The sequence below is a fragment of the Strix uralensis genome, chromosome 14, assembly GCF_047716275.1.
Source record: "Strix uralensis isolate ZFMK-TIS-50842 chromosome 14, bStrUra1, whole genome shotgun sequence".
In the NCBI taxonomy this organism is placed as follows: domain Eukaryota; kingdom Metazoa; phylum Chordata; class Aves; order Strigiformes; family Strigidae; genus Strix; species Strix uralensis.
The window spans coordinates 10,314,290-10,341,827 of NC_133985.1; the positions used below are offsets into that span (position 1 = coordinate 10,314,290).

The following is a 27,538-nucleotide window of genomic DNA, read 5'->3' on the forward strand; positions in this document are numbered from 1 at the left end:
AGGCAGTCTTGTTTCTGGAATCTTCTTACATCTCGTTTACTTATGATTCAGAAGAATGTTAATTTAAACTGTCTCTGAGTTACTACTGATCTTCAGGTTTTAGTGCAATATATATGTATTTTAATAGAGGCACCCATTTCTAGATTTTTGAGTTACTCATGTATTCTTCAATAATCAATTGAGAATATATTCTTTATGGAGTCTTGAAATGTATTTATGAAACTTTAATTTCAGAACAGGAAGTTAGAACATAATGTATGTGAGACTTCATGTTGAAATCTGAGTGGAATTGAATAGAGTTACTCAGCATCCAGACAAATTTTTGATAGATACTGGAATCTGTTACCTCATTTGCAAATACATACGTGCACAGTGTTCCAAAGAGCTTGAAATATTATATAAACAATGACTACTTATATTTGAGATCCTGCATTTTGATATATTTAGATACTAAACCTTAGCATATAGGAACATACAGTAAGTGATAAAGTGAGAGCGTGTCCAGAGTAACCATGGAAGATGCTTCAGCCTACATGCTATGGCTCTGAAAGTCCATGTTCTTAAGTTTATTTAGGATCACTTGTATTTGGTAAGCATAACACAACCTCAGTTCTACCAACAGAATAGAATCCTAGGTGAAGTCATAACCAAATATTTACAAGATGCACTCTGGTAAAATCTGAGATTGTAGAGAATATGAGGTATAATTGTTGTGAATTAACAGCAGGCAACTTATCAGACTTGTGAAAGAAAGTAAATTATATGAAACAGTTTAAGCCACAAATAAACAGAAATTGTAATCACAAACCTTGAAAGTCTTTGTTAGTGTAAATTGATTCAGATATGTGTAAGATACCTTTAAAATGCAAGGCTAACCTTAGTTTTAAATGTTTTGTGCTGCTGGGGAGAGAAATAAATTACTCAAATTGACTTGCAAAGAGAGATGGTTGGTCTGTCTTTGTTTAGTTTTGAAGAAACACAATACTATAGAAAAAAGCATTCAAACATGGAGGAAAAAAATGTTCTGTAAAAGATCATTGACTTGCATGAAGTCATTGACAGAGTCATGGAAAAAGATCCCAATGCCTGTGAAAGACAGGCAGAAGGTTTAAACTACTGAGAGTATTGTGGAAGGTCAAGGATCTTTTTTAAGGCTCAGTGAAATCTTTCGATGAGTCATTTATAAATGTTTGATTAAAGGTATAACAAATTAGTATTTTGTGGCTTTTTTTTTCCCCCTTTTTTTGTCACTCAATACATCACAGAAGCACAGTAGGAAAGTGGACAAAAAATTCTGAGGCACCACATTTGTGTGGTTTCCATCAATCACCCCTTTCTATCACATGCCGGTGAACTCCTTTTTTCTACTGTTGGGTATTTCCAAGATACTGCTCATGCAGAAAGAAGCGGGGAGGCAAATTTTGATTGTTGTCTGTGAAGGCATTCTGCCTTCCTGCTGTGCAAGAAGTAGGATTTAGGGGCTGAATTGGCATGTTCAAGGAAGCTCTGTCAGATAATTAGCTGGACAAGGACTGATTTTTTTTTTTTTTTTTTTTAAATTTACTTATTTATCTATTTTAACTACCAGACAACTTTGACTACCCTGTAATAAGCTGTGAACTGGTAAATCTTGAGGTCGCTGTTCATCAGTGTAGCAGGTCACTTAACAGGGAGTATTATTTTTGCTATTACTCACTGAGCCTGTGGGTTAGAATTGTTGAAAGTGTTTTTGAATGCAGCTTTCCATCTGATTTTTAAGATCAGTGTCTTCCGGGGGAAGGATATAAGCCTATTATCAGGGCAGATTTTCACATACATTTATCTTTTGTGCTAAAAGCTGAACCTACTTTGCAGAAGTTGGTTATGATCAGGACCTTTTCTGTACTCGTTCTCCAAATAAAGTCCATGGTTATTAGATCTGTGGGTCTTTTACTGCTAATATTAAGCTTTCCTTTTGAGGAGGATTCTCACTCAGGAATCCTAAGGTGCGTGAGGAACAGCAAATTGCACTGTTCTGTGCATAAGGTCTGTGAGAAGGATAATATTAAAATTAATACAGGATGAATACAGTAAGAAGCTTTTAATTATGTTTGTTCTGAATGTTGATAAATCAATGTGTCTTCAAAACTCAAATAGAGAAGTGTGTATATCTATCTGTATATATTTGTAGGCTGGAGGAACTTGTGTCATTCTGAAGATCTAGAAGAGAATGCCAGTGTATATGGCTATGTGACCAGCTTCTTTGGTAAAGATGGATATATAGTATGTCATTTTGTAACAGGAGAAACCACATGCTGTTACTTCTGTTGTTTGGGCTGCATAAGCAGAATATGTCCTTGAATTTTCCTTCACCTTCCTTTTTTAATTAAGAGGTAAGTGAAAACTTAACTGAGAAAGACAGATGAAGGTGGGTTATGGACAGGGTGTGGTAAATCAGCATTTCTGTATTTTAATACAGTCTTGTTTGATATAGGTCTTGTGAATCTTTAAAGCGAAAAATACACAGTTCTGTTTTAAATACACCACTTCTTACTCAACTTTCATCTTACGTTAAAGCACCCTTAATAGCATCATCAGTCTGCTCTTCAATTGTCAGTAATATCAAATCTATGAAACATAGTTGGTTTTGAATTTGAAACATTGATTTGCTTTGTAATGTCCACTGTATAACTGAGGGCTTATTTAAATTTCCCTTAAAGTACTTCTGAGATTTAATTTTAATTTCTATATGCTACTCTTCCAGTGTGCCCTTGTTTTGCATGAAGAGACGTGACATTTGCTTGAGAGTTGTGGCCCTATTTTTTTTTTTTTCTTCCCTTGTGCAATAGTCCAGTTGTAAGCTTCCCTACCCTTGACTGTTTTCAGATGCTACTTTATTCTTTTACTGTAGGATAGTAAACCATAACATAATTTGTTCCTTCCCAGTCTCTAGTTTAGGTTGGGTCCACATTATTGCAGGCTGGGAGCCCATTCTGCATTTTGAAAGCAACTCTTTTTTTCTTACTGATTATAGAACGAATTTAGGGAGGGCTAGTCTCCTGGGATAAAGTCAGCCCTTGTGACTTTTATGCCCTTCATGAATTTTCCTGTCTTATTTTTTACTTGCTGTTTGACCACAACAATGTTGGATAATACAGGCACACAAATAGTGCACATATGAAAGCTGAAATACATTCATGGACTTCTTTGTATTGAATACCAGCTGAAGTGCAAACCTTTCCTCATTATAGCTCATCTATTTCTCCACTGTTTCATCTTACTGTTTGTTGTTCATTGATTTCTGTCAGTTTGACCTGACTCTGCAGTGCTTGTCTCTCTTCCTTCCCCTTGTGTGTATGTGTAACTGTTCCCATTCGTTCAGTTCCCTGGGTCTGTTATGTTTATTTTGCCTAATACAGTAAAATGGTTCAACATCAACGGCTCATCAAGTGTAAGCATATTTACAAACAAAAAATGTGAAGGTGAATTTGTAGTGTGTAAATGTCTGACCATTGACCTTAATCTAGCTGGCACTGCTGTTATATCATGACACTGACTGTAGCAGTAATGGCAACCTGAGTGCTTACCAAGATGGAAAAAGAAATTCTGCATGTTCCATTCTCACATGTTCATTTGCTGAGGGCGTATATCCTCTAAGACATAAGCATATGCTAGAAGTTAAGCTCATAAGGGGTTTGCTGAACAGTGTCCTTTCGATCATCCTGGTTTCAGTCTGCAAAATTGAATATAGCTTGGAGGTGGGGAAGTTTTCCACTGTAACTAATGGTAATGTCATAAACAGGATTATGTCTTGAGTTGTAAATGGCAGATTAGACAACCATCAAGAGAGAAAATCTGTTTTCCAGGAAATATTCTCAGTGAGAAAGAACCTTAGGAAAGAAAGATAAAATGTCATATATAGGCAGAATTGTTTATATGCAGAATATTTTTCCCAAATTTCCCTTGAGGCATCAGCTGTTCTCTGAACATCCAAGAAGTTAGTTGTGCTTCTGATCAGCTTCCCACACGTTCTCACCCACACCACTTTGCTGTGTCATCTTAATGTCATTTTTAAATACTAACAAAAGAAGCATTTTGTGTATAACGTAGAAATAAAAATCTTGAGAAGGGAAAGAATGTCTTTTGTATGTTATTTTAGCAGATCAAAGCTGACTCATGAGTAGCAAATATGAAATAAAGTAATTAATGTATTTAAAATCCACAATTCCTGAATTAAGGATTTAAGAAGTACTTTGATTATAGTTATCAGATTTCATAGACTTTTTTTTATATGATTTTTCTTATTTTTAGAAAGTTTACCTTGCTGCAAAGTGTTACATTTAGAATATATAACAGTATAGCAATTTGTAAAACCAGATGTAACTGGTGCTTTAAATAATTGAGCATGCTAAATTGAACAGCGGCCAGGTGCACTGAAGGCCAACTGGGAAGATGGAAAGCAACCTTTCTGAGGGGGGAAAAAAAGAAAAGCGATGGTATAATTTACTTGGCATGGGAAGTTTTAGTCAATTCTTGCCATTTACTGCCTTTGTGGTGGCCTGATATAGGAAGTTCGTAGAAAAAACAGAAATATGTTACCTCCACCATTGCAGGCAAGCACTCATGCAAGTTATCATTTGCACCAAAACAAAAAATTTTCAAGATTACTGAATTTACACCATGTAGTCTCTTGGAACTGCAAGGTGAAAAAATTGCTCCTTCAGAGGTCAGTGAAGCTTGAACTGGTTTCTTCCGGGGAAAAGGGAGAAAGGTGTTTGATTTGAGGATGAGAGCTTGATCTTGGTGGCACAACGTAACAGATGTCTTAAAAGAAAAAAAAAAAGATGTTCCAGTTGTACATGGAAATCACCGGTAGTATATGAATAGCAATGGGAGAAAAATTATTTGTATTAACTATATCCTGTGTTATCAGTAGAACAAGTGCTCTATCGCATCTCATGTACATTTCTAGGCCAAAATCAGTCTAGTTTTTTATTTGCTATTTGTTATTATTCTGGCTAAACAAAATACTTCATTTTTTTGTTGGCTATTGGGAAACTTGATTTGGATTTTGATTGAACTGGGGTGGTTTTGAGATATTTGAAGTGAAATCCTCCATGACTAGACAAAAAGAATGCTTAAATTTGAATTAAGATTTAATTCAATTCATGTAGAAGTTGACTTCAGCTTTTAATTTTTGCTTAACAGTATCATGAGTTTCTTCACACATGGCATAGTAATAGCTTCCAAATTGTGGGGTATATAGTGCTACAGTTGCAGTTTATGTTGCAGTAGCAGCTACCAGCCCTTGTAATGACCCTGTTGTAATAAGGACAAAGATCTTGTGCTTGAAGGAGATGAATTGCAATTTTTGTCTCAGTGGTAAGCAACAGTCTAGCTCCCCTGCTATCTGAAAGACTCCCCAAAAGATTAATTTAAAAATGTGTATAAAAGCTTCTGCAAAAAGCAAGACAGAAACACTGTGTAGCTGTCACTAAATGCAGCGTTTTATGACAGACTCTACTTCTGAAGTTCACTGATGAGGAAAGTGTTTCCAGGACCAGTAGTATTGTAGTGCAAACTCGCAAACTATCCACTGTAGAAACATCTACCACTAGAGGGGCCAAGTTTTATCACACTTGGATTGTGTTTCTGTATTTAAAAGCAAACAAACAAAACCAAGAATAAGTCCAGAAAATTTTCCACTTATTTTCCAGTAACCTATGGCTTGCAAAAGTAAAATGGCTCGAGTTGCTACATTTTATGGGCAGAGTTTTATTGGGGTGTGTAACGTATTTTGGTTTTTTTCTCTCTGCTTGTGTAGTTATACTCCTGATACCAAGAACCTGAGACTTAACTCATGTAAAAAGCAATGGTGTAATAGATGGTTAAGGCTTTGATTAATCCCTTTATCTGAAGACCTCAAAGGTCATTCTTTATGAACTTGAGCGGGCTGTTAAACATTGGAACTCTCTCTTGAGTTAGACCAATGTTACAGTAATTTGTTGTTACCCAGTTTCAAATGCATCCATTTCAAATCTGGCATAGTAAATACCAGTTGACCATCTACAGCTGGCTGAGGTGGTAGAGGGCAGTGGCTTGGCTTTTTCTTTCCTTTCATTTTACCCTTACATCTACTTAAAAGAAAGAATTGGAGAGAGAATGAAGCTAAGTAATTACTTTAACTGTGAATGGGCATTAACTATATTGTCTGTTGCCTTTGATAAGCAATTGTTGCTTATCATTATCTTAACATATGATAAAAACTTTAAAAATATTGGAAAGACATGGGTTTCAGGAGGGCCTCTCAATCCTACTAAACTCTTACCAATCCTATTTTACGGACAGCTGAATTAGTTTCTTTGTTAGGCTTTTAGCAACATGACTATGTTAATCATCTGATAGTAGTAAGCTTATGTGAGAGCAGACTTTTCTCTGTGTTCCACTATCCCTTGTGCCTGGGCTCCCAAGATGCTACTTATATATCTTTTAAGTGATGTGGAACAATGGTGCTGTTCAGTGTATCACCTCTGACACAGTGTTTTACACAAGTGGCTACGTTACAAATGAGACTTCAATTTTGTGGTTGCATACCATGATTACTGACTTTAGAAAATTTTCCCTTCCTTCAACACCTGAGTTACAAGAACTGACAATAAATATTTTTCTTCTAAAAACATTGATGGCTAAATCACAGCTGGAATTTACATAGATCTTTATTCATGAAGGTAAGAGCAGTTGCCATATTGCTTCCGTCTCAAATTAAGTCCTCACCAGTGGAAAAGAATTGCTACATTGGGCTGTTCTCTGTCATGTTTTCTAAATATAACTCAACAGCGGTCTGGTTTCTGGAGCCATCTGCATTAGTATGTCTAGAGAAAATAAAATACCATATTAGTCATTTATTTTATAAGCGAGCATAACTTGGCAAAAAAGAAAATAATTCTTCATAAGGAAATGCCCTTTTAAGCAAAGACATAGTTCTTAATGTGCTTAATGTGGTACAGCATAGAGGTTTTATGAGACTAGTGATTGTGCTTGTTTCCTGTTCATAGGCACCGAACTGTAGAGGCACTTTTTTAAGACCTGGTTTTGAGACAGTAGTAATTATTCACCTTCTTCTAAGATTTTTCACTTCCTCTGTTTTCAGCCTAAAGCATTGTCTAATAGGGAAAGGTAGTGACTTCTCTAAAGGTGAACCAGAGTAGCAGAAGGGAAGGAAGTTTAAAATGAACAGGTGGAACTCAGGTAAGCCAATTTTTCCAGTATATCAGCAGTATCAGTTTTCTATAACTATTGTCTTTATGAAAATACTCTTTTAAAGTGACACAGGCAAAATAAAATAACCGGCATTTGATCTTCTCTGTAATGTTGCTAATGCTTTTCTTTATACTCATATTTTTTCTGTCCTTTCTTTGATTTTGTTGCCTTTGTGTGTTTTGCTTGTAGTGATAAATTGTAATCAAACCTTTCTCATTGTTCAGACCTGTAAAGAAATTCACAGAAGGGCAACCATTTAAAAGCAGCATTCCTTGAGTTACCATCACTAAGATTTTATAGGCATACTATTAAGTATTCCTCTCCTACTAGAAAAGGTTATGCTGTCATTACATTGCAAATCAAAACTGTGGGCTGCAGTTCTGCCAGGAATCCTTCTGCCTGACAGTGCCACACTAAATCCCCAGTGTGATCTCTTTGACTGCTCCTCAATGCATTGCTGCTATTACTCTGCATTCCTTTATATTTGTGTGGTGTTTTTTCTGTTTGAGTATTGGGCCCATCTTATGTATACTCTTTCTTTTCTGAATTAAGGTGTGGCAATAGCAGCAGTTGACTTCACGGTTAAGCATTGGGAGGAAGCTTTGTTGTTGTTGCTTTTCTTGTTTCTTTTTTTTTTTTTTTTTTAAACCCAAGTATTTTTCTGGAGGTAACTGTAGTATTTATAATGATGGGAAACATTTCCTTAGGAGCCTGTTCTTTATAGTAAATAATGCTACAGTAGAGGCACTTTGACTTATGAAAGCTCCAGACTGTTAATGCCTTCCCCTTCAGGCTTCTGTTGGCACTTAGCAGCTTTCTCTGGAGGCTGCGCAGTCTGGCTGCATATGCCCCTTTTTTGATTAAAATTTAAGACTTTGTTTCAGATGTCAAATTGACAGCTCAAACAGTCTTCAGACAGTACCTAAGACTTTTAGCTCTGTTTATCCGCAAACTTTGACTTGTTGATTATTTAAAAAAATTTGAAATAACTCCTGCAGTGACTGCCTTTGAAATTTACTAGTGACATCCATACAGTGGTAATTAAGCTAGAACTTTTGTATATTTGGAAGTAACCACTCTAAAGTATCATTGAGTACCAACTCCAGGTAAGTGCTGCCTTTTCCATTTATGATACTTCTAATGCATGCATTTCTATCTATTCTGTGTAGATAAAGTTTGATACCATTTTTATCAAATAGACACTGTTTATGCGATCAGTTTTCCTCTTGAATCTTTATAAACTTTCCTTTAGAAGGATGTCAGTGTGTGGCCTAGAGAAGAAGGAAATATGGCTAGAATACAGCATGCAATCCTCTGGGCTGACAAAACAATTTGTTAAGGGTGATTTTACTGCATCATGTATTGGAGCATCTCAGCACTGTCATGGGGTTTCTCTCAGTTCTGTAAAAAAAAAAACCTTTGAATATAGGAGCTGAACCCCAGTTTTCCTTTAGCCATATTCCTGCTGTCTATCCTGTGTAATTTGAATGGCATATTAGATAAATGGTCTAGTTAACTTTAAATGTCTAATTACGAGCTTCTGTCCTGGCTCTAGGCTGTCTGTAGCACAGTGGGAATCAGTAGCATAACACTTTTTAACTAAAAAGTAATGTAATAGCACTTACATTAGAGGCTAGGTCTAGTCCGTGTTCACAGAAGAGGGGATGATGTATTAAGTACTATTAATACATAATGATTAGTTAACAGCTTTTCCAGCTACTGTTAACCCATTTTTCTTAACACCTTTTTTTAACTTTTTTCCTTAACACTTCCCAAACTTTTATTACTAAACAAAAACACTGAAACAAAAAAATGTAGGATAAGAACATTAAGACAGACTATGAAAAACACTTCTGTATTCCTGTGACTGTGCAGTGCTTGGAGAAGTTAAATGGAGTACCCATTCATACTGCCTGTAAGAAAGCAAATTCAGCAGCAAAGAATGTGAGAACATCTGGAGTACAAGCCAAGTATCTAGGTCAACAAATGATGGTTAAGTTGTTGCTTTAAAAATGGTACAAGTTAAGGATAGTGGTTGAGCCTTAGTTCTGCAGGATTATCTTAAAGTCGTACTTTTTTGTTGCTGTTCAGCGATTTAATTTATCTTTCAAGTTGCTGGGAGAACGTAATTTTCAGCTTCAGCAGCTTTCCACATGCCACTATCCTATGGCTAAGGTAATTTTATTAATCTTGTTATTAATGTACACCAGAAAGTATGATCACAAACAAACTGTCACATGGGAGCAACATGTCTTGAGAGACACTTGCAATAAAGGATAATGTGCCTTTGATGTCTGAATGCTATTTCTCCAGAGAAGAGTTTTTTATTTAAATTTTCATAAAGCTCTGAATATGAGTTGTTTAAATCCTTTATACCTGTAACTTATAGACTTTTTCTTCAGTGCAGTCGGGGGTTATTCTCATGCTAGTACAGGGCAAGTCAGAGCGGTCTAGAAGATATGTATGTGTCTTTGATGGAGTACTTTATTATATGTGTAAATGTATTAGGTTGTATAAAAAGAGAAATGGTGAAGTGAATGAGGGAATTCAGTTGAGTAATAATGGACATGTAAAAGTAATGTGATAAACACGATAGCAATATTCTATAGTTGTACAGTTTAGGCAAATGCCAAGTTATTTTTAGGAGGCAGTCTAAGAGTTAATGTACTTTCAAAAATTGAAGTGAGCATGGGTAAAATTAATGTAGTTGCCTGCAGTAGAATCTTATCTGCTTTTCTATAAGTTTATTGAAAAGTGCATTGTTATTATCTTAGTCTTATCCCTCAAATAGAAAATATAGCTGTGCTTTTAAAGTAATTCCAGTTCGGATTTTAGGGCACTTTAATCATATATACACACCGTAAGTAGGCCTTTAGAGTCACTACATTCTGATGGGGAAAGAATATGTGCAGGAACATAGATAAGAAAATCGGAACCACAAAACATTACTTAGAGGCGTGCACTATAGCTGACCTCACACTGAGAAGTACCTTACTTTCTGTAAAATCCTATTTATGTGTGTAGGCTTTTTTTTCAGAAGAACATTGTATCAAATTCTGATTTCAAGGTATAGCATGTAGGCCTTATTCCTGTCTTACACATTAATAATCTATAGTATTCTCACTGAGCTAAGGAATGCATTTCTTTGAATGTTTTCTAGCCAACTGATTATCTTCATTAACCTGGGGTGTAAGAAAGATTACATGGCTGTGTATGTCCATATGAACACATTTTAATACGTAGAAAGCAATGCAGGAAATAAGTCAGCAGGGGAGCTGTACTCCACCTAACAAAAAAAGATAGTTCATTCTTTAAGCAGTCATGAATTATTAGAAAGAAGCCTCTTGAAAAACTTTCTGTTATTTTTTGTGCCAGTAAATAAGGAAAAAACAAAAAGATCTAAAATGAAAATAGAACAAACTAAAATTAGTAACCAGCTAATCACATGCTCATTGTTTAGGGCAATGTGCAGCTGACAAGTGATGTGATGACAGACAGCAGACAATTTCCATTAATAGTCCACACAAGGTAGAAATTAAAGGAAATATTATTTGGCTTCTGTATTGTGGAAACCTCAGTATAACACATATAACATAATCTCCAGAAAAGTTCTTGCACTCCAGGCCTCTTCTGGCTCTTTAGAATTGTCAAATAATTCCAGCTTTGTACTCCTGATGATAGTGTCATTCTCACTGGGAACTGACTTGGTTTTGTCAATCTGTGCTTTAAACCCCATGTTTTTTCAGGGACCTTATGGCATGTGCTGGAGATGGTGGGAATCAGGCTTCCCAGGAATTACTTCCCACCTCTCAGGACTGAACTGCAGGTTGAGAGTAAAGAGGAAAGACAGAAGCATGTAGTGTGTTAAAATGCTTCACCTGGAAAGCTCAATTTTTGGGCATGCAATTCAAACTAGTGTTTGCAATGCAATTAGAAATCACTGTCATTTAAAAGGAGCTCAATTATATGAAAAGGGGAGATTCAAGAAAGCTTCAGTATCTCAATAATTGCCTTTTGGATTTAAGGCCTTTTGGACTTTTTTTTTTTTTAAATATCCACTGTATAATTGAAGTGGCTCATACGAGAACAGCAGGCTCTTGGTAATGGACCGTTCCTGTAGACCACAGCTGCATGCCATAATCCGCTTCTCAGCTTCAGTGTTGACTGGTTCCATTTCATAAATAGTCCTCAGGATAGAAAATCTTGTATTTATTTCCAAACTTCATTTTCATAATAACAAAAATATTTTTCAAGAAATAAGAATGAAAACAGATGAGTCCAAAAACTATGAAATACTTATTTTAGAGCAGCAGCCATTATCTTTTATGTCAATCGTCAGTGTTACTTAGCTGATGTTTAGTAGTCAGAAAAGTGCTTTGTTTCTTAATTCTGCTTTTACTCTTTATGACAGTAAGTGTACCAAGAGCTAAAGAAGTGAATGAAATTGAACAAAATAAACTAGAATTAGTAACATAATTTTCTTGCTGTGAGCAATGTATAACTGATTCATGATGTGATGAGTGAGAGTAAGGAGACAGATTTCAGTTTTCAGTTTGCCATCCATTTGTTCTAGGTATTAATAATTGGTCTTACTGACCACACCAACTGTGTTACCTTTCTGTCCTCACGTTTTATTTTACTTGGATATTTTGGGGATGAGGATTTTTTTCAGTGGAGCTCTTCCCTGTTTGGGAAATTCCACCTTTTCCTCTCTGGCCATGTTTTGTTTATAAGCTGGGAGGTATATAGGAGGGATGAAGTCTATTTTGGTAGAGTATGAAGAATATGTAATTTGGGTATACTCTAAAGCAAGGTTCTGGTTCTCCATTTGTTCTTCCTTACCCCCTTAGTTAACCTTTCTGAAAAACAAAGAATTGGCTTTTTGCTTTAAGCTTCTGATTTAGGCTTTTCCAGCTCATTTGCCTTTGCTACCCCACCATTCTGTATGGGCCTGTTACCTGATGACTGCTTTCTCTTATTTGCAGGTGCTTCTGTTTACTTTCCTGCATTTTCCCTGTTTTTTACTCATGAGTCCTCACACCTTTGCATGGATAGATTGTTAAGGATTTTCTGAGGGGAAATGATTTCCTGTTGTGTTTTCATGATCACGTGTGTGTTAAAATTTGCAAGGTTCTTCTCGGAAGCAGATGAGTATGTAGAATGAGTAGGTATCTGTGTGTCAGAACCAGAAGTGTGTTATTCTCTTGTCTACCTGCCATGTTCTGAACCTTGTTGCATAAACTGCATGTTCAGACAAAGGACAAAGTGTTGATTTTAAGATGTAAAATATATCTACTTTCTACTGAGGGAGACTGATTTCTGGAGCATTCTGTTGTGTACATAATTGTGTGCATTCCTGTCTGAGGTGTACTACACTAAGTAGAAAGTCATCTGGCCTGTGCTGAAAAGTGCGGAATGGCACTGAGGAAGTTGGTTTAAAGAATAATTGGAATGAAGAAGTTAGACATGTTTTAGAAGATATGTAGGTACTTAACCGAGGACTACAACATGAGAGAGAGGACAAACAGGAGGCATCTGGGGAGTCAGCCAGAACTGATGATTTTGTTCAATGGAGAAAGCCAGCTGTAAGGGGTAAGACCAGTATTTCTGTTTGAGATGAAAGTGTGAAGGTGCAGCTTTGGCAACTCTGAACAGCTGAACGGTGTAGTCTTCAGCTGAGTTTTTTTGAGGCAGAGACCATTCTTTTGTTCTACTTTTGACCAGTGCCAAACCTATTGGGGCTTTAGTTACCAGAGCTTTTGAGTGCTAACCATAGGCAATAACATTTGTGCAGTTACTGCCGTCAGACTTAATCTGAAGCAGGTGGTCTTCAGGAAGAGGCATGACTGTATAACTGTATGGATAAAGCAGTTAATTACAGGCAGATTTATTTTCAGGGCTATCGTTATATATTACAATTTAACTTGTAATATTAAGGTGTTTAAAGCTACACAGAAACATTTAAGTACAGTCATTAGTAATAGCAGCAGGGATGCAAAGATGCATTAGGTTACTGGAAGCTAGGAGGTAACGAGTTCAAGTCACCTTTCTGTAAGATTCCCAGTGACTATGTGGAAATCAGTGGGTCTGTACAGAGAGGCACTTCAGGAGGTAGGAAACAAAAGAAGATAAATTGAACAAAGAAAAAAAGACATTTGGAGTATTCTGGTAAAGGGATGAAGAGTTAGTATGGAGGAATGAATAGTAATTTTTCCAGAGTTCCTGAAGTAGGGGAAGAATACAACTATGTCAAATTCATGTTAAAAGATTTGGCACTTGAGTGATGTAACCCAAGTGAAATCCGTGATGGGTGATTTATGCAAGCTTATTTACCATTTGTTTTCACTTTCTTAATGTCTATGATAGTTTTATATTTCATAATAGGTTTTTTGGATGTGTGGAAGTAGGGGGTTTTTTTGCCTAGCCCAAAGCTGGGTAGTCTGGCAGTGTTAGCTCTGGTCTTTCCATATTTGCTGAGAAAGGAATGCATTTTTGTGCAACTATTTGCATTCTTCTCACTGTGTATTCTTTCTTCTCTCGTGTCAGATCTTCAGGTTGACGTAAGTTGCTGCTTGTCTGGAGGAACATTTAGGTTACAAATTTTAGAGGAATCAATATGCTTCTTCCATGCTTTTGGAGGTATTAAGATGCATTCAATAGCAATGGTTACCCAATTTTTTGCCTCAGTTGCAATAAAGATGCTTTTTTCTTTTTACCTTTTACTTCCCTTCTTTCTTCATCACCCTCCTTCTTCACACAATCAACAGAGTGAGAAACTCGTAATGACCTTTACCTGAACCCCTGAGAAGGCTCTATGGTAGGAATAATTACAGTTGGGAAGATCTGTTTTATTCCATTCAGAGTTTTGTTTGTTTTTGAAGCAGAGTAGTTTATATAATAAATGCCATTAGATGGCTTATGGGAGGCCTTGCTCATAAGGCAGAAAAAGACTCAGGAAGACAAATGTCCCTTGTCAAGCCAAAGCAACAACCATTAGCCACACAAGAATGATCAAGATACAGAAGTTTGGACCTCAGGAGCTACTTCAGCACCATTTTGACAGGGTTTGGGATTTTGTTTGTTTGTTTTTTAAATTAGTCGTATGCTGGGCACTTTGACTCATTTCAGAGCACATTTACAGTTAGGTTAACTAGGGTAAGAATTGGGTGAGTCCTTGAGCTTCAAGGCAGTATCTGTGTTAGCAGATACCTGGTTTTGGAAGGGACAAAAGCATGTTCAGAGATTTGCATCTTCCTGCAAGGCTTCCATTAGAAGAAAGCATTAACTGAAATACTGTTACTTTAATAGGTAAAAGAATTTTTGACCACTGTTTTTCTATAAATACTTGAAGTACACTTGTCTCAAAAAATTAGTTGTGTGCATTGCTCTAGATATAATTGATTTTCAAAGATAGCTTTTGAGGATGTTTCATAAAATGTGAGAGTAATTTCTGTATTACTGGGGACACAAGAGAGCACTTCTCTATTCACCTGCATAGATTCTCAGTGGCCACATTATCATGTGTATGCTACACACTAATTTCATACCTAACGTGAAGCAGGAAGAATCTGAATAGTCTTTTGCACTCAGAAAAACACATCTGTGTCATAGTGGGAGTTTTGGGGGAATGATAAGAAATGATCAAAACAAAAGAGGGAAATATCTGTGGTTTCAGAGCAGTTTTAGCAGAGGGAAGACATCTGAATTGATGGTACCGCAACTTGTCTGTGTTAAGGGTCTATTCTTGTTCATTATCCTGCTCTATTTTACACTTGTAAGTTCGTTGGCATTGAGTTTAAGATTAAATGACCATATTTATGACTACATAAATATGGCCACCAATTTCATTTTAAGTGTCCTTCTCTGACTTTTTTTTTCCCTTTGGTATATGGCAATGCTCAAGTTTATACATTTGGCATTTATGGTAATACCTCATTAATATATATCACCATGTTTTAAAATTAAACACTTGACATTGACTTTGCACCTTTCTTGACTATTAAATACTGTTAATATTGTGGGATTTCTTTCTGTAATATACCGGTAGTATCACTTAAACATTTCTGCAGCAATGACGGGTTTTAAGTTGTTCTTATCATAAGTGCTTTGGACTTTTTAAAATGTGTGAGACAGAAAACTGAAAAAAAGGTGTTGCATTCCAGTTTTGGAAAAATTAGGAAGTTCTGTTCTCATCATTGCTCTCTTTTCATCAGAAGAAATACGTGTAAGAAAATAATTCTGGAAAGCTTTGCCTTAGCTGCAGTCATGCAAGTAGTAACATTAAGATAGGTTTCTGAACAAAAGAATTTTCTTCTCTTTCAGTAGCATTCATGTATTTAATATCAGCGAAGGTTTCTGCCTGTTTTGGTGTTATATGCACAAGGAATTTTTGAAAAAAGAGAGAGACAGGCAGACCTGCGTAGTTTATTATTATGCATAGTTTATGATCTGAACCATCTGAAATGGTTCTGTAAGAACCCTGGCAGGGTGCTTTGTTCTGTAACCACCTTATCAATTGAAGATGGCCAACTGGGATGAACTGATGGTGAGAATGAAAAATTAGAAAGCAGTAGAATCATCAGGGCAAAGGGGTATAATTAAAAACGCTTCTTTTTCCCTGCTGTCTCCCCTGTTCTTACAGAGATTTTTATTGTACTGAACTGTAAGACAGCTGTTTAGTTTGTTTAATTCCTTCTGGTTTATTCCATTAATATCCAAATGTCAAAAATACTAAGGTCACAGAACCTACCAGGATGGTAGGCAGGTTTAAAAAATCAGTGCCATTACATGTAGGCTGTGGATACCTCTGTACTGTACCAAGTATGTTTCTATTTACAGTAGGATCATGATACACCCTGATTAAAGGAAACTGTTATTATCTTGATTAAAGCAACATAAGTTTTTAGACAGCAAATTAAATTATGATAAAATATGTTTTCTGCACATTTGATTTTTTTAATACATAATTCTTCTGGTTGTGAAAAGCATAGTGATGTGTTGGGGTTATTGCTGCTGCTGCGTACCTTGTAGTGCGAAATGAAAAAAGAGCCGTATTATTCAGTGTTCATTGTAAAAAGTATGTCAGAAGATTTCAAATCAAATATTTGAATAATGGTTATGGCTTAAGATGAACATGTTACTCATGGTTATATAGAACATGGCTCTGCTAAATACTGAGGAACCAAAAAGAGCAGATATCCTTAAAATGTAACTTTTAAATTAATTATTGTCTTGTCCTGTGATGATTATTAGAAGTGTCTGCAAGTTGCTGGTCAGACATGGTTTTTTAGGAGTGTCATTTGCCTTGTAGTTGGCTAAGGTTTTATTGTGTCCACAAATTACCACTTTTTTTTTAATTTAGTCATGAGAATGTGGATCGATTATAGATACGCAGTTCTCTCACTGCAAGTGTGATGTCTTCAGAAAATTATTACAGGACTGTTTCTGTTACAGGACAGAAATTTATTGCAGGACTGTTACACCTTTGGTCTGTGTGTGAGTTGTCTGTGGTTTGGGGTTGTTCTGGGATGTTTTTGTTAGAGCAGGATCTGAAGCTTCTGATCGAGGATGTTAGGGCTATGCAGGATAGCCCTAATCTGTTATGAATAAATATTACTAATGACTTACAAACTGATTTATAAAATGTCTTGCTTGCACCATGTGCAAAATTTAATGCAGAAGTGGAAATTGTTACTTTTTTGTAAGGTCGTTTAGATTTCACAAAGCTGAAAAGATAATTTTGCACTTCCTTAGCATCTATTAAGCTCTGATATTAGTAATGCAGTATTTATCTGAAGATAATCAGGTCAACTTTTTATGAGGCAGGCAGAAAATACCAAGAAAAATTGCACATAGCATTCTGGAAACAAAAAAAGGTAGACAGCCAATGGTTTTGCAATTAAAAAAAGATGTTACCAGCTGTTTTATAGATTGGTCACTGGGGCTCTAATGTGGGATAATTAACTCTACCTTACATAAGGTAAATTATGCTTTCACTCTTTGGGTGCTGCTAATGAAAGGCCCTTTAGGAAAAACCTAGAATGAACTGTAGGATCAATTTTTAAGTCTGTCTGGTGCTGTTTACTTTAGCTACCACATTACCTTATGCCACAGGGAGTATAAGGAAGCAAATAACAATCCTTTATTCAGACATACATAAGCACAAACATGCAGCACATGCAATTTGAGTCTACCTCCACAGCATTAATGGTTTCTTAGTGTCTGCTGAGGTAAGTTTAAGAATCTATGGATCTCTGGTCAAATTGTAGTAGATTTTGGCATGTCTAGGTCTTCTAATAATATACTTAGACACTTCCCCCAGCAGGAAAATATAGCTTAATTTACAGAATGTCTTTAGTAGCTTGTTCCTGATTACAAAAGAAGAATTTAACTAGGGTTTAGCGTGCAAATAGCTGGACGATCACTAGACCATCAAACAAGGAAGGGAGACTGCATAAAGAGAGAGGAGGGTAAAAATGCCCTGGGCCTAGCCTGACCTTCTAGATGAAAAATGAAAGAAAAATTAAAAGGGTCAAGGCTATATGCTTTGGAGTTCCTTGAGAGGACCATTTTAAGCTTTTATGTCAAGTTGACTTTACATGCGTATGGTTTCCTGGTCTGAACTGTATGGGTGCTGGTGACATAAGTTACTTCTGAATTACTGACTTATGTGGATGGTTTTACTTGTGACAGAACCAGTGTTTTTATTGTGAAAACTCCCTAAGAAGTTACTCATAATTCAGATACAAATTGAAAGAAGGAATAATGCGATAGAGTTCTGTGAGATACAATAAAGTTTGAAGATTCTAAAAGGAACCATGTAAGCTATATAGTAACATCTAGTTTTAAACATGAAATCTATGACAGATAATTAGAGGTAGCTGGATGACAATTATACTAAGCAAAATAAAATATTGGAAACAAGTTTATAAAAACCAAGACTTTTCATAAAGTTTTTACTGTAGAGCTCCTCCATTAGTTGCTGAAATGAACATGATTATAATTAGAACAGTCTCGTTTCTCCTTCCAGTGATTGTATGTGTGTTTTGCTGTGGATATGCCTGTGTTTCACGCTCCCAAATTTCAAGATATTTTTAGTAGTTAACATGTGAAATGGATCTTTTGTTCTGCCTTTGTTGTTCGCAAGTGCCTGCTGTCTGAGTTACAGGCAAGTTTAATTTTTTACTATATTCAGCTAGACCCCAGGGGAATCCTTGCCTTAATTAGTAAATTGCTTTTCAGTTATGTTTTCCCGTAAGCTAATCATGGTTGAGTTTGTGTTGCACTGAGGTGCTTATCCACTCTGTCAAGTTGTGTTAAGGAAACCAGCCAGTGTGTAGTACGTTCATAAATCCGGAGATGCTTATTCAGCACTGAAATATCAGGCTACAAACTGACACACAGAAAGCTTCAGATTCTTTAGCTTGCATCTCCTGATACTGGAAACTCTGAAAAGCCTCGGCCACAGCTGCATCATCAGTGTGCAAGCCATCATGTGTTTCAGGAGAGATGCTGTTGTCCCCTCACTTGTGGGCTGTGAACCAGCCAGTAGCACACAGCACACCTTCTTCACTAGCAGTCATTTGTGCAACAAAGAGTCAAGTTACCACTGTTGTTGCTGAGGATCTTAGCTCATCTGGCTCTGGACTCCCTGATGGGTTTCCATTTTAATATGAAGAGTCTTTGCACTGCCTTCAAATGTTGTGTAAGCACTTCTTTCTTCAACAGCATTATCCAACACTTAGGGACAACTTCCTTGCTTCTTTATACATTTTGGGGTGGCTGTTGCTGAGCCAGCACTTTGGCTGCAGTAGCTCTATCCACTGGTGTTGTGTGGTCTTAGTAAGACCTATGGACAGGCACCAAGGCACTTGCCAACAAGCCCTGCCATCGTAGTTCTTGCTTCCTTTACACTAGACAGCCCTACAGGCCATTCCAAAATCTCCATCCACCTAAAGAAAATGGAAAATGTGTGAAGATACAACCAGTCCACAGACACGTTAAACCTTGCTCGAATCAGCTTTTCCATCAGGTGAAGGATTGCACAGCGTTTTCAAGGAATTGCTGTTCATCTCAGTGCAGAAATTCGGAAAACAAATGTTTTTAAGGTAGTTTTAAAGTTGAGTCATGCTTCTGAGACTTTGAATGAATCTCAGAGTTAAGTTATTACTGCTTTGAGACCACCACTGTGCAGGAGTGGTGCATGAACAATGAGTCAAAGGAAGAAAGCCGTCTACTTTCTTTAGATACTTGAAATCTTTGAAATATGATGCCCACATGCCTTCCATGCCCTCTTTCTTGGCATACAGCATACCTCATTCTGAAGGTTGAAAGGAGACCAACCCTTCATGCTGCTGGTATAGAACACATCCAAGTTTTTACATGCTAGTGAACGGTTGCAAACCCAAGTAGAAAGGTGCACCTCTCCTTTAAGGTAAATATTTCTCCCTCTCTGGTCGTAAATATTTCACCTTTATTCTGGTCATTGTGCTAAGCTGTACTGTAAGGTGGGGCAAGTCTTAGTTTCTCTATCTACAAAATGGCCATAAAAATATGTATCTAATGTTATTTGAGACTTGGCTGAGGTTTATATGCTTGGATTAAAGGTTGCAAATGCTGCAGGGTTCTGCAGGGGGTCAGTTCAAATGCTGCAAGTTCAGAGCAGCAGCGTGTTGGAGCAACAGTTGCTCTGTCACAATAGCAGGTATCAGATCAAATGATTGAATCAACATACCCTATTCAGTATAATAGAAATGTCATTTATAGTAGAATATTATCATAGGGTTAATGTCCCTTGCTTTGCAAAAAAATGGCTTAGCTGTGCCTTGGCATTTAAGAGCAGCAGGAGACCATTATCCTCTAACAATGCACTATTTCATTGACATTATCTCTTAAATAACACAGTATTACAGAAGGAAATTGTCTAGGCATGTTTCCTTCTACACAGAAAACAAAATGTAAATGTAAAGTTTATGTTAGTTCATGCAGCTAATTTCTGTTGGTCTTCTTCGTCTTCCCTTCATTGAGATAGGATTGTGAGCAGGGACAGTTCTCGAGGTGTTTTATTGATAGGGAACATTTAAGATTTTCTTAGGTTTGAACAAAATGAAGAAGGGCAATCTTTTTTTTTTTTTTTTGAAAATGCTTTAAGGGGGTGAAACTTAAAACTTTAATTAGAAAACCACACAAGCTAACCTTCAACTTCTTTGGCAGACATGATATGTGATTGGTTGGTTTTGTTGGCCTCTTTTTGGTGGTGTGTTTTCGGGGTGTTTTTTGGACTTCAGCCTTGGTAACAGCAGCCAGGCTTTTGGCAGAGGTGTCATTCCTCACTACACAAGGTTCTGGATTCTGCCATATGTTGTATGATACCAGCATGCCACTTTCTGCAGTAATTTTTTGGGCTATTTGTCTCTATCTTTCACCAAAGTCAAAGTAGTCAGCGCAAAATCATCTACTAGACTGTAAAAAAAAAAAAAAAAAAAGTCAGGGAATAAATTGCTCAGCCTGTTCCATGGCAGAAACTGTATTTGTATCTGGAGGTCTCTGTAGCATGACCTATATCCTCAAAAGCCAAAATTTGTGTTCTTTTATTCCTGTATTTGCCTCATTGCCATTTTCCTTCCCTGAATTTGTAAATATGTGGTATGCTTTTCTGGAACTGATATTGTTCATGTCCTGTTACTTTCATATTTTGTCCAAATGTGGGGTATCTTCAGCTAGTTGCAGATAACTTTGGTTGGCATAAGAAAATAACATCTTTAAGGAATAGGCATGCAGAACACCAGATGTTAAGTCTGCAATACAGCCACTAAAATCCATGTGTGAAAGGCTGGAAGCAGTCTGCTTAAAGGGAGGTACCAAAGTGATTTCTGAAAGCTTAGTTATGTTGGCGTTTAAGCTTGTTGATCATGTATAACAACAGCACCTACTCCTTTCAGAGTGGTCTTTTACTAAGTTTTATGTATGATATAGGGTTCTTTTTCATAAGACATGTAACCTTTTTACAAGGTGTTTTAACTGAAATTTTGAAACTTGCAGTTAGGTTGCCTCAGATCGTTGCTATACTCCAGACTTTCTGTTCTATGCTGTAGTCTGGACTTTTTCTCAGTTTTCTCACACTAATTTTACATAAATGGTGTGGGATATTGTAGGCTGGGTTAGGATTGCCTGTTCAGTTGTATGGGGCTTTGAGCAACCTGTTCTAGTGGAAGGTGTCCCTGCCATGGCAGGGGTTGGAACTAGGTGATCTTTAAGGTCCCTTCCAACCCAAACCATTCTATGACTCTATGATTCAGTTAGAGTAAGATGTAGTGATTGAAATCCCATTTTATGGGAAGAAAGAAAAAAGAACAAGAGATTACGTAGGCAAATGGATCACTGCAAGAACAAATAAAAATCAAAATTAGTGAACAACTAATTAAAATGAATATGTAGAAGCATCCAAACATCAGTGTATTTGGAGGAATTGCTTAATATCCTTGAACCCCTCTAGGCAGAAAAATAAACTGAGTCATGGTTTGATTTCCCTAGATACTAAAAGCTATCTGTTACAGTTGCTTTGTCACAAGAAAATTTCAGCAACTTTGATTTGACATATGTGCTTCACTTAAATATTTTCAATAACGTTATTCTTGATCTAGAACAGTAGATAGAAAATGCTGTCCTGCAGAACCAGAAATTCATAAAATCAGGATACTTTTACAGACAAGTAATTTGCTGTTAGATATGTATATCTCAAGGTTTCTTTTACACATTTGAAAGAGCTTTCTGGCTCTATATCAAAAGCTGTGCAGTTAATATTGCATTATTTTTAACTTACTGAGCCCTTGAGTCTACCTATTGTGAAATTGTGGTAGGTTATGATATATATAGGCTATGCTGTTGCTATTATCTTTTATATGAAATGCCTGTTGCTTGCATTAAACAAAAAAGGACTGAAGTATTATTGTACACTAATACAGACCATCAATGGAAAAGAGGGGAGAACTTTTCAGGGTTTTCCTTAGGGTTGTTACTGGTAGAGGTTTTCCCAGAGGTTAGGTCCTATATTCTTAAGATGATTGTATGCAATAGAGGCAGAGTAAAAGATTGGAAAAAATTTTAAGCAGCTGACAGGTGAACCTAAGTGCTGTAATTAGCATGTTGGACTAGGTGTACACTAATGTGGAACAAGACCTGAATCAAAGCTCCTCTGCTCCGATAGACCCTCTGACTGTTTGGTTGCAGTATCTTGTAAACTTGTATTGGGTATTCTATAAGAGATCTTAAAATATCTGTGGTAAAAATATCAATGCTGCGTCTCTGATGGCCATATTAACAACTAAACAGATGGACACTTTATAAATACTTAAGCTAAGAATAATCCTGTAAACTATAACCCTGTCTGGAAGACAGATAAGTGAATTGGAGAAATCCAAGGGAATCAAAGTCAACATACCTCTTTCTTTGAAATGCCAGATGAGATGAATTCTCAAAACACTGTCAAGGGCTATGGGGTACCTTTATGGGAAGAAAGAATGGTACATTTTAGATAGTTTGAGAATATAAACTGAAAGGCTGTATTAACCACAAAAAATAGGTCTGAGATGCTTGGGTTGACCAGGTGGGCGTGAAGCAAATTATATCAGTGTTTCAAAATGTTGCATGAAGATGGAGAAAAAGTATCTAAGAACAAGTCAAAAGTAAAAAATATTTGTCATCTCTTTTTGTCAATCAGTTTTCCTTAGGTGTGAAGCTGTCAGTTGTTTCAGTGCTCAGTTTTTATGTGTCAATGAATATATTGCCAGTGCTGTGGGATTTAAGTAGGTATATTTTTCTACAGTTAACACTGTTTGGTGTAAAAGGATGTAAAAAATTGTTAGTCTTTTAAGAAGAAAGAGAATTCTCTTCTATTACCATTTCTAAATGTGAATAGTTCTTCTACATAACCTGTCTCATAACAGTGTATTCTAACAGGAAGGAAATAATGTTCTTATGCCAGTGTATTTTCTTCAATTTGAGAATAAAATGAGAAAGTTCTTTGAGCAAAATAAGACCACTGTTATCACTTGTGCAGGTTAATACAGCTTCATGTCATGGCATGAAATTTCAATAAAACAGAGGGAAATATTAAGGTACTTCAAAAAATTGTTAAAAATTACAAAATTACAAATTATTCTTGCTATTCTCTCTTCTAGTTTTTAACCGAAAGTGCAGCTTAAGTGGCTTGCTATTTTGAAGCAAAATGGTGACAGACATTATCATTTTGTCATTTATATTCTGTCTCCAAACAATACTGAAGAGCAAATTGGTCCTATTGTATTATCAGTAATCGATTTAAATGGCCAGTGTGGAAGAGGAGGACCAGTATGCAGGCTGCCTTTACAGATCTTTTAAAATACTTATTAACAGTTAATAGAGGTTAGGGACTAATTTACTCGAATTCTCAGCAAACTCTTCTGTATGTGACATGATTAACATATTTAAGAAATACCTATGAATAGTAATATATGGCAATGAGTGATTCAGAATGTGACCTAGAAGAGGATGTGCTGTGAAGAGACAGTAACACTTAGCTGTATATTTTAAACCAAAGGTTTCATAGAAGAATTAAGATGTGCTTTACAGCATTATTAGCTCCAGGTATAATTTGAATTTTATCTCCAAATTAACATAGTGTATGTATGTGCATTTGCATGCACACAACTCTAGCACAAGTTAAATGATACCTTAAACTCCAGTTGTCTGCTATGTAAAAAGATTTGGGTTAAAGCATGAATACTGTTGACATTAGAATGGAAGGGCAGCTATCATATGCTGCTGAAAGACCACAGCAAACAGGTGAAGTCTTGTTCTGCACCACCTGCTCCTACTACAGCAAGGCTGGCTTCTGCACTGCATGGAAATAATGTGTGCTGATGTTACAGTGAAGAGAACCCTTCTCTGCATAATGGAAGTGCTGGCCTATTTACTATGAACAAAAACCACTGAAGGATCATCTGTAAGGTAGCTGCATTTTTTTATGACATGACATTAGGAAAACAATGAAAAGACATTAATCTCAGTATTTTTAATTATTCCTGATAGGTTAAATATTTCACTCTATATGAAAATGTTCACTTAATATATTTCAAGTCATATGCAACAGTGTAAGTGTGAGTAAGATCATTGGCTTTCATTTCAGTTTTTCTCTAGAACTAGATGGAGACTTTAAAAAAACCTTCTCTAAGGGTTGCTTACAACCAAGTGAGGTAACTTCTCCACCAATCTCCTGCACTTACATCCCACTTATCCCGTCCCACGTTCTGTTGAGCTGACTTCAGGAAGTGCGTTACCATTTTGTGACAGTATAAAGTACCCTGAAAACTACAAATTAATTGAATTCTTGTGATCTGTGACATTTCTGATAGCTTTCTACCTGAAGAATTCAGGGCACTAAGACCCAAGTCACTAAAGTTCAGGAGAAGGGAACAAGTTTTGTCCCTTTTCTTCTTCCTATTTCCTTTTCTCTTTTTGATTAGGGGTCTCAATTCAGATAATTCTCTGCTGGTTGTGACAGACACATTATGTGATGGCACATTGTCCTAAGAAGAACATTTTTCCATAGACATTTGTTCCATAAGTAATTTTAACTAATGTCAAATACTTATGAATCATCCTCTTATCACTTACAAAAAAGAACTTTTAGTCTTCCATCTGCTTCTCCTTAATTTTCAGCTTTATTACACATGCAATTACAATTTTCCTCTTCTAAATAATTCACTACACAGTTCATTTCACACAGAAGGTAAATGAATAAAAATTTGTTTTCTTTAGCATTACCCTGTCTGTTTTCTATGCATGGCTGGCAGCCAGCAATATTAGATTTCAACATCCAATTTTTTAAATGTGTGAGTTTTAGTGTTAATAATAGATAATATGTATGGGTATTGTGTAAATTATCCATTGGTTGGAATCTTGAGTCCTCTTTTGCCTGATTTTACCCCTTCATTTCATTGTCTGTTCTTTTCTAAGCAGAATAGCTAATTATACTGAACTAAGAGGAATGTAGAAAGTTGCTGTTGTGCTACAAGTAAGCACGAACTAATGAATACACTGAGGTTTCCTTATCATGTAGAGGGTTCCTGTGAGAATGCATTGTTCTTGAACACAGGAGTTGTAAAATATAAATTCTCCCCCCACATCTGACACTGATGAGAGGGCAAAGAAGTTTTCTCACAAAATCCAAACTGTAACACCTGAAAGAGGTTATGAAGGTATGCAGAAGTTATCAGCAGGTAACTTCTTATACAGTGGTTGATTTAAGGTTCTTTCACATGGTTTGAAACATCTGACATATATTGATGGGGGGGAAGAACTTCTTCAAAGGGCTGCTCAGATTTCCATTGGCATGCAGAGGGATAGTTTCTGAACGATGAGGGAGGAGTCATGTCCTCATTTTAAAATTACTGTTGATGGACAATCTACCAGAACATATAGAGCACCCTATAAGACTGCATAACAGATGAAAAATTTGTTCTAACAGATTAGATCTAAGTCATTGAGTTGGCAGTTGATGTATTGCCATGTTCCAAAGCAAAGAAAATCCATATATTGTAGTACTAAAGTGTCATGGTGTCCTTAAGAAATATACTTAGTAATTTAGTACTTCTGTCTGTTACGTTGTAACTTCATTGGGGTAGAAGAGGAGGGTAAAACTTAACTAAATCAATGTGATGTGAGCATAGAAGTTGAGGTCTATGGTATGGAGTTGTACATTTCTGATTAAGTCATCCAAATAGTTATTTACAGTTACGCATCTTGATACAGCAGAGTGCAGAGAGCATATTGAGAAGTTTATGGCAGTGCTGTGGTTTTGTTTATTTGTAACACCCTTGTGTTCCTTTGAGTCATATTAGAGGAATCACATGTAAGGATTTAGGATGAACTTATGCTAGGGGAAAAAAAAGATAGTTACTGTTTATTTAACTGTTTAATGGTTAAATTTTTTACACAGTATGACAGCAATGTAAATAAAATGCAAGTGAAATAAAGTTACTAGAAATGGAATAGAGTACATAGAGGTTTTCCTGCACCCAGATCTAGAAAAATAAGGATCTCAATAGAATCTCAGAATCAAATAGAATCTTAAGAAGAATCCATTTATAAATGCTTGCCTGTATCACCAGTCAGGGAAGCTCAGGATTGTGACTGTCTGTATTAACAGACAAAATTTTTAAAATTACTCAGCTTTTTTCAAAGCCCTATACTCAAGTTTGGCCATGATTTCACTGGGTACATGATTAGCAGACAGACCTATGTGAAATTTTGTGCCTAAAATCTCTGTGCCTTCATGAAAATGCAAAAATGAATTATTTTTGCCTGTGAATTTACCTGTTTGTTGTTTGGTTTGTTGGGGTTTTTTTAAGACCCTTCTCAGTATTGATTTGGTAAAGTGCCTAAAGCATCTTTGAAGGCACTGAAGGATATGCTTAGTTTTAAGCACTTAACACTTTCCTCAGGAGAGGTGCTTTCATGAAGTATTGAGTATGTATTTCCCTTCTGTTTGTGCAAACTTTGCTATAATTCATTTTAGTGGTTTTTTCCTATTTCATCTAAAGAGTCTTTAATTCTCACAGGTTCTGAGAGCATCTTCAGTTGTAAATTTTCCTTGCTGAATAGCTCAAATAAGCAGATACTAAGATTCATATTTCAGTGAGTTCCTAAATAAGTGTGTTTGAGAGTGCATGCAGCATAACTATAATTTGTTAATTATGAACTGCTGTAGATAATCACATTATGTTGTAGGCCAGCTAAGGTCTAGCTTGACTTTTTGAACACTGCAGAGATGAGGAGATAATTTAAGAAGAGTATTTAATTGTAATACTTGGTGACATTAATATTTGGTGACTTTAATAGCAACTTGTCTAACACAAGAAATTAAGCAACTAATTTAGGTTGTACTTGTCTCAAATTGTTCGTAGAACAGCCCAGGTTGGAAGGGACCTTGAAAGGTCAAACATTCTTGCCTCCATTTCCTGTTCTTTCCCCTGCACCCCTGCTGAAAAAAACCCTCAAAATTTTGCAGCAGTTTTGTAGGTAAGATCTTGAGTTAGAATACGAGTCTCTGTGCCTGGGCTATCAGTGCAGTTACAATACACTCCAAGAATCCCTAATATACTGTAGTAAAGGGGAGCAGAGCTTTGGTACAGGTAGTAAAGCAGTATTATATCAAGTAACAAAACAAAAAGCAAACAATAAAGAATTAGTATTAAGGGTTATAAATCAAAACTTCAAACCAATTTTTATGCAAGTCGTAAGTGACAATCAATAAGCCACT

General features: G+C 36.3%; 1 protein-coding gene across 5 annotated transcripts in view; it reads left to right on the top strand.

The window, feature by feature from the left end:
- Positions 1–27,538, top strand: part of GABRB2 (gamma-aminobutyric acid type A receptor subunit beta2) — a 170,181-nt gene that overhangs the window by 16,757 nt on the left and 125,886 nt on the right. Inside the window, exon 1 of one of the 5 annotated variants that reach the window (XM_074883616.1) lies at positions 2,295–2,372. The exons of 3 other annotated variants lie outside the window; for them this stretch is intronic. The gene's annotated coding sequence lies outside the window, so the exon portion shown is untranslated. Of the gene's footprint in view, positions 1–2,294; positions 2,373–7,142; positions 7,228–27,538 lie in introns of those variants that run through there. One more of the 5 variants, XM_074883617.1, reaches the window with a different exon arrangement.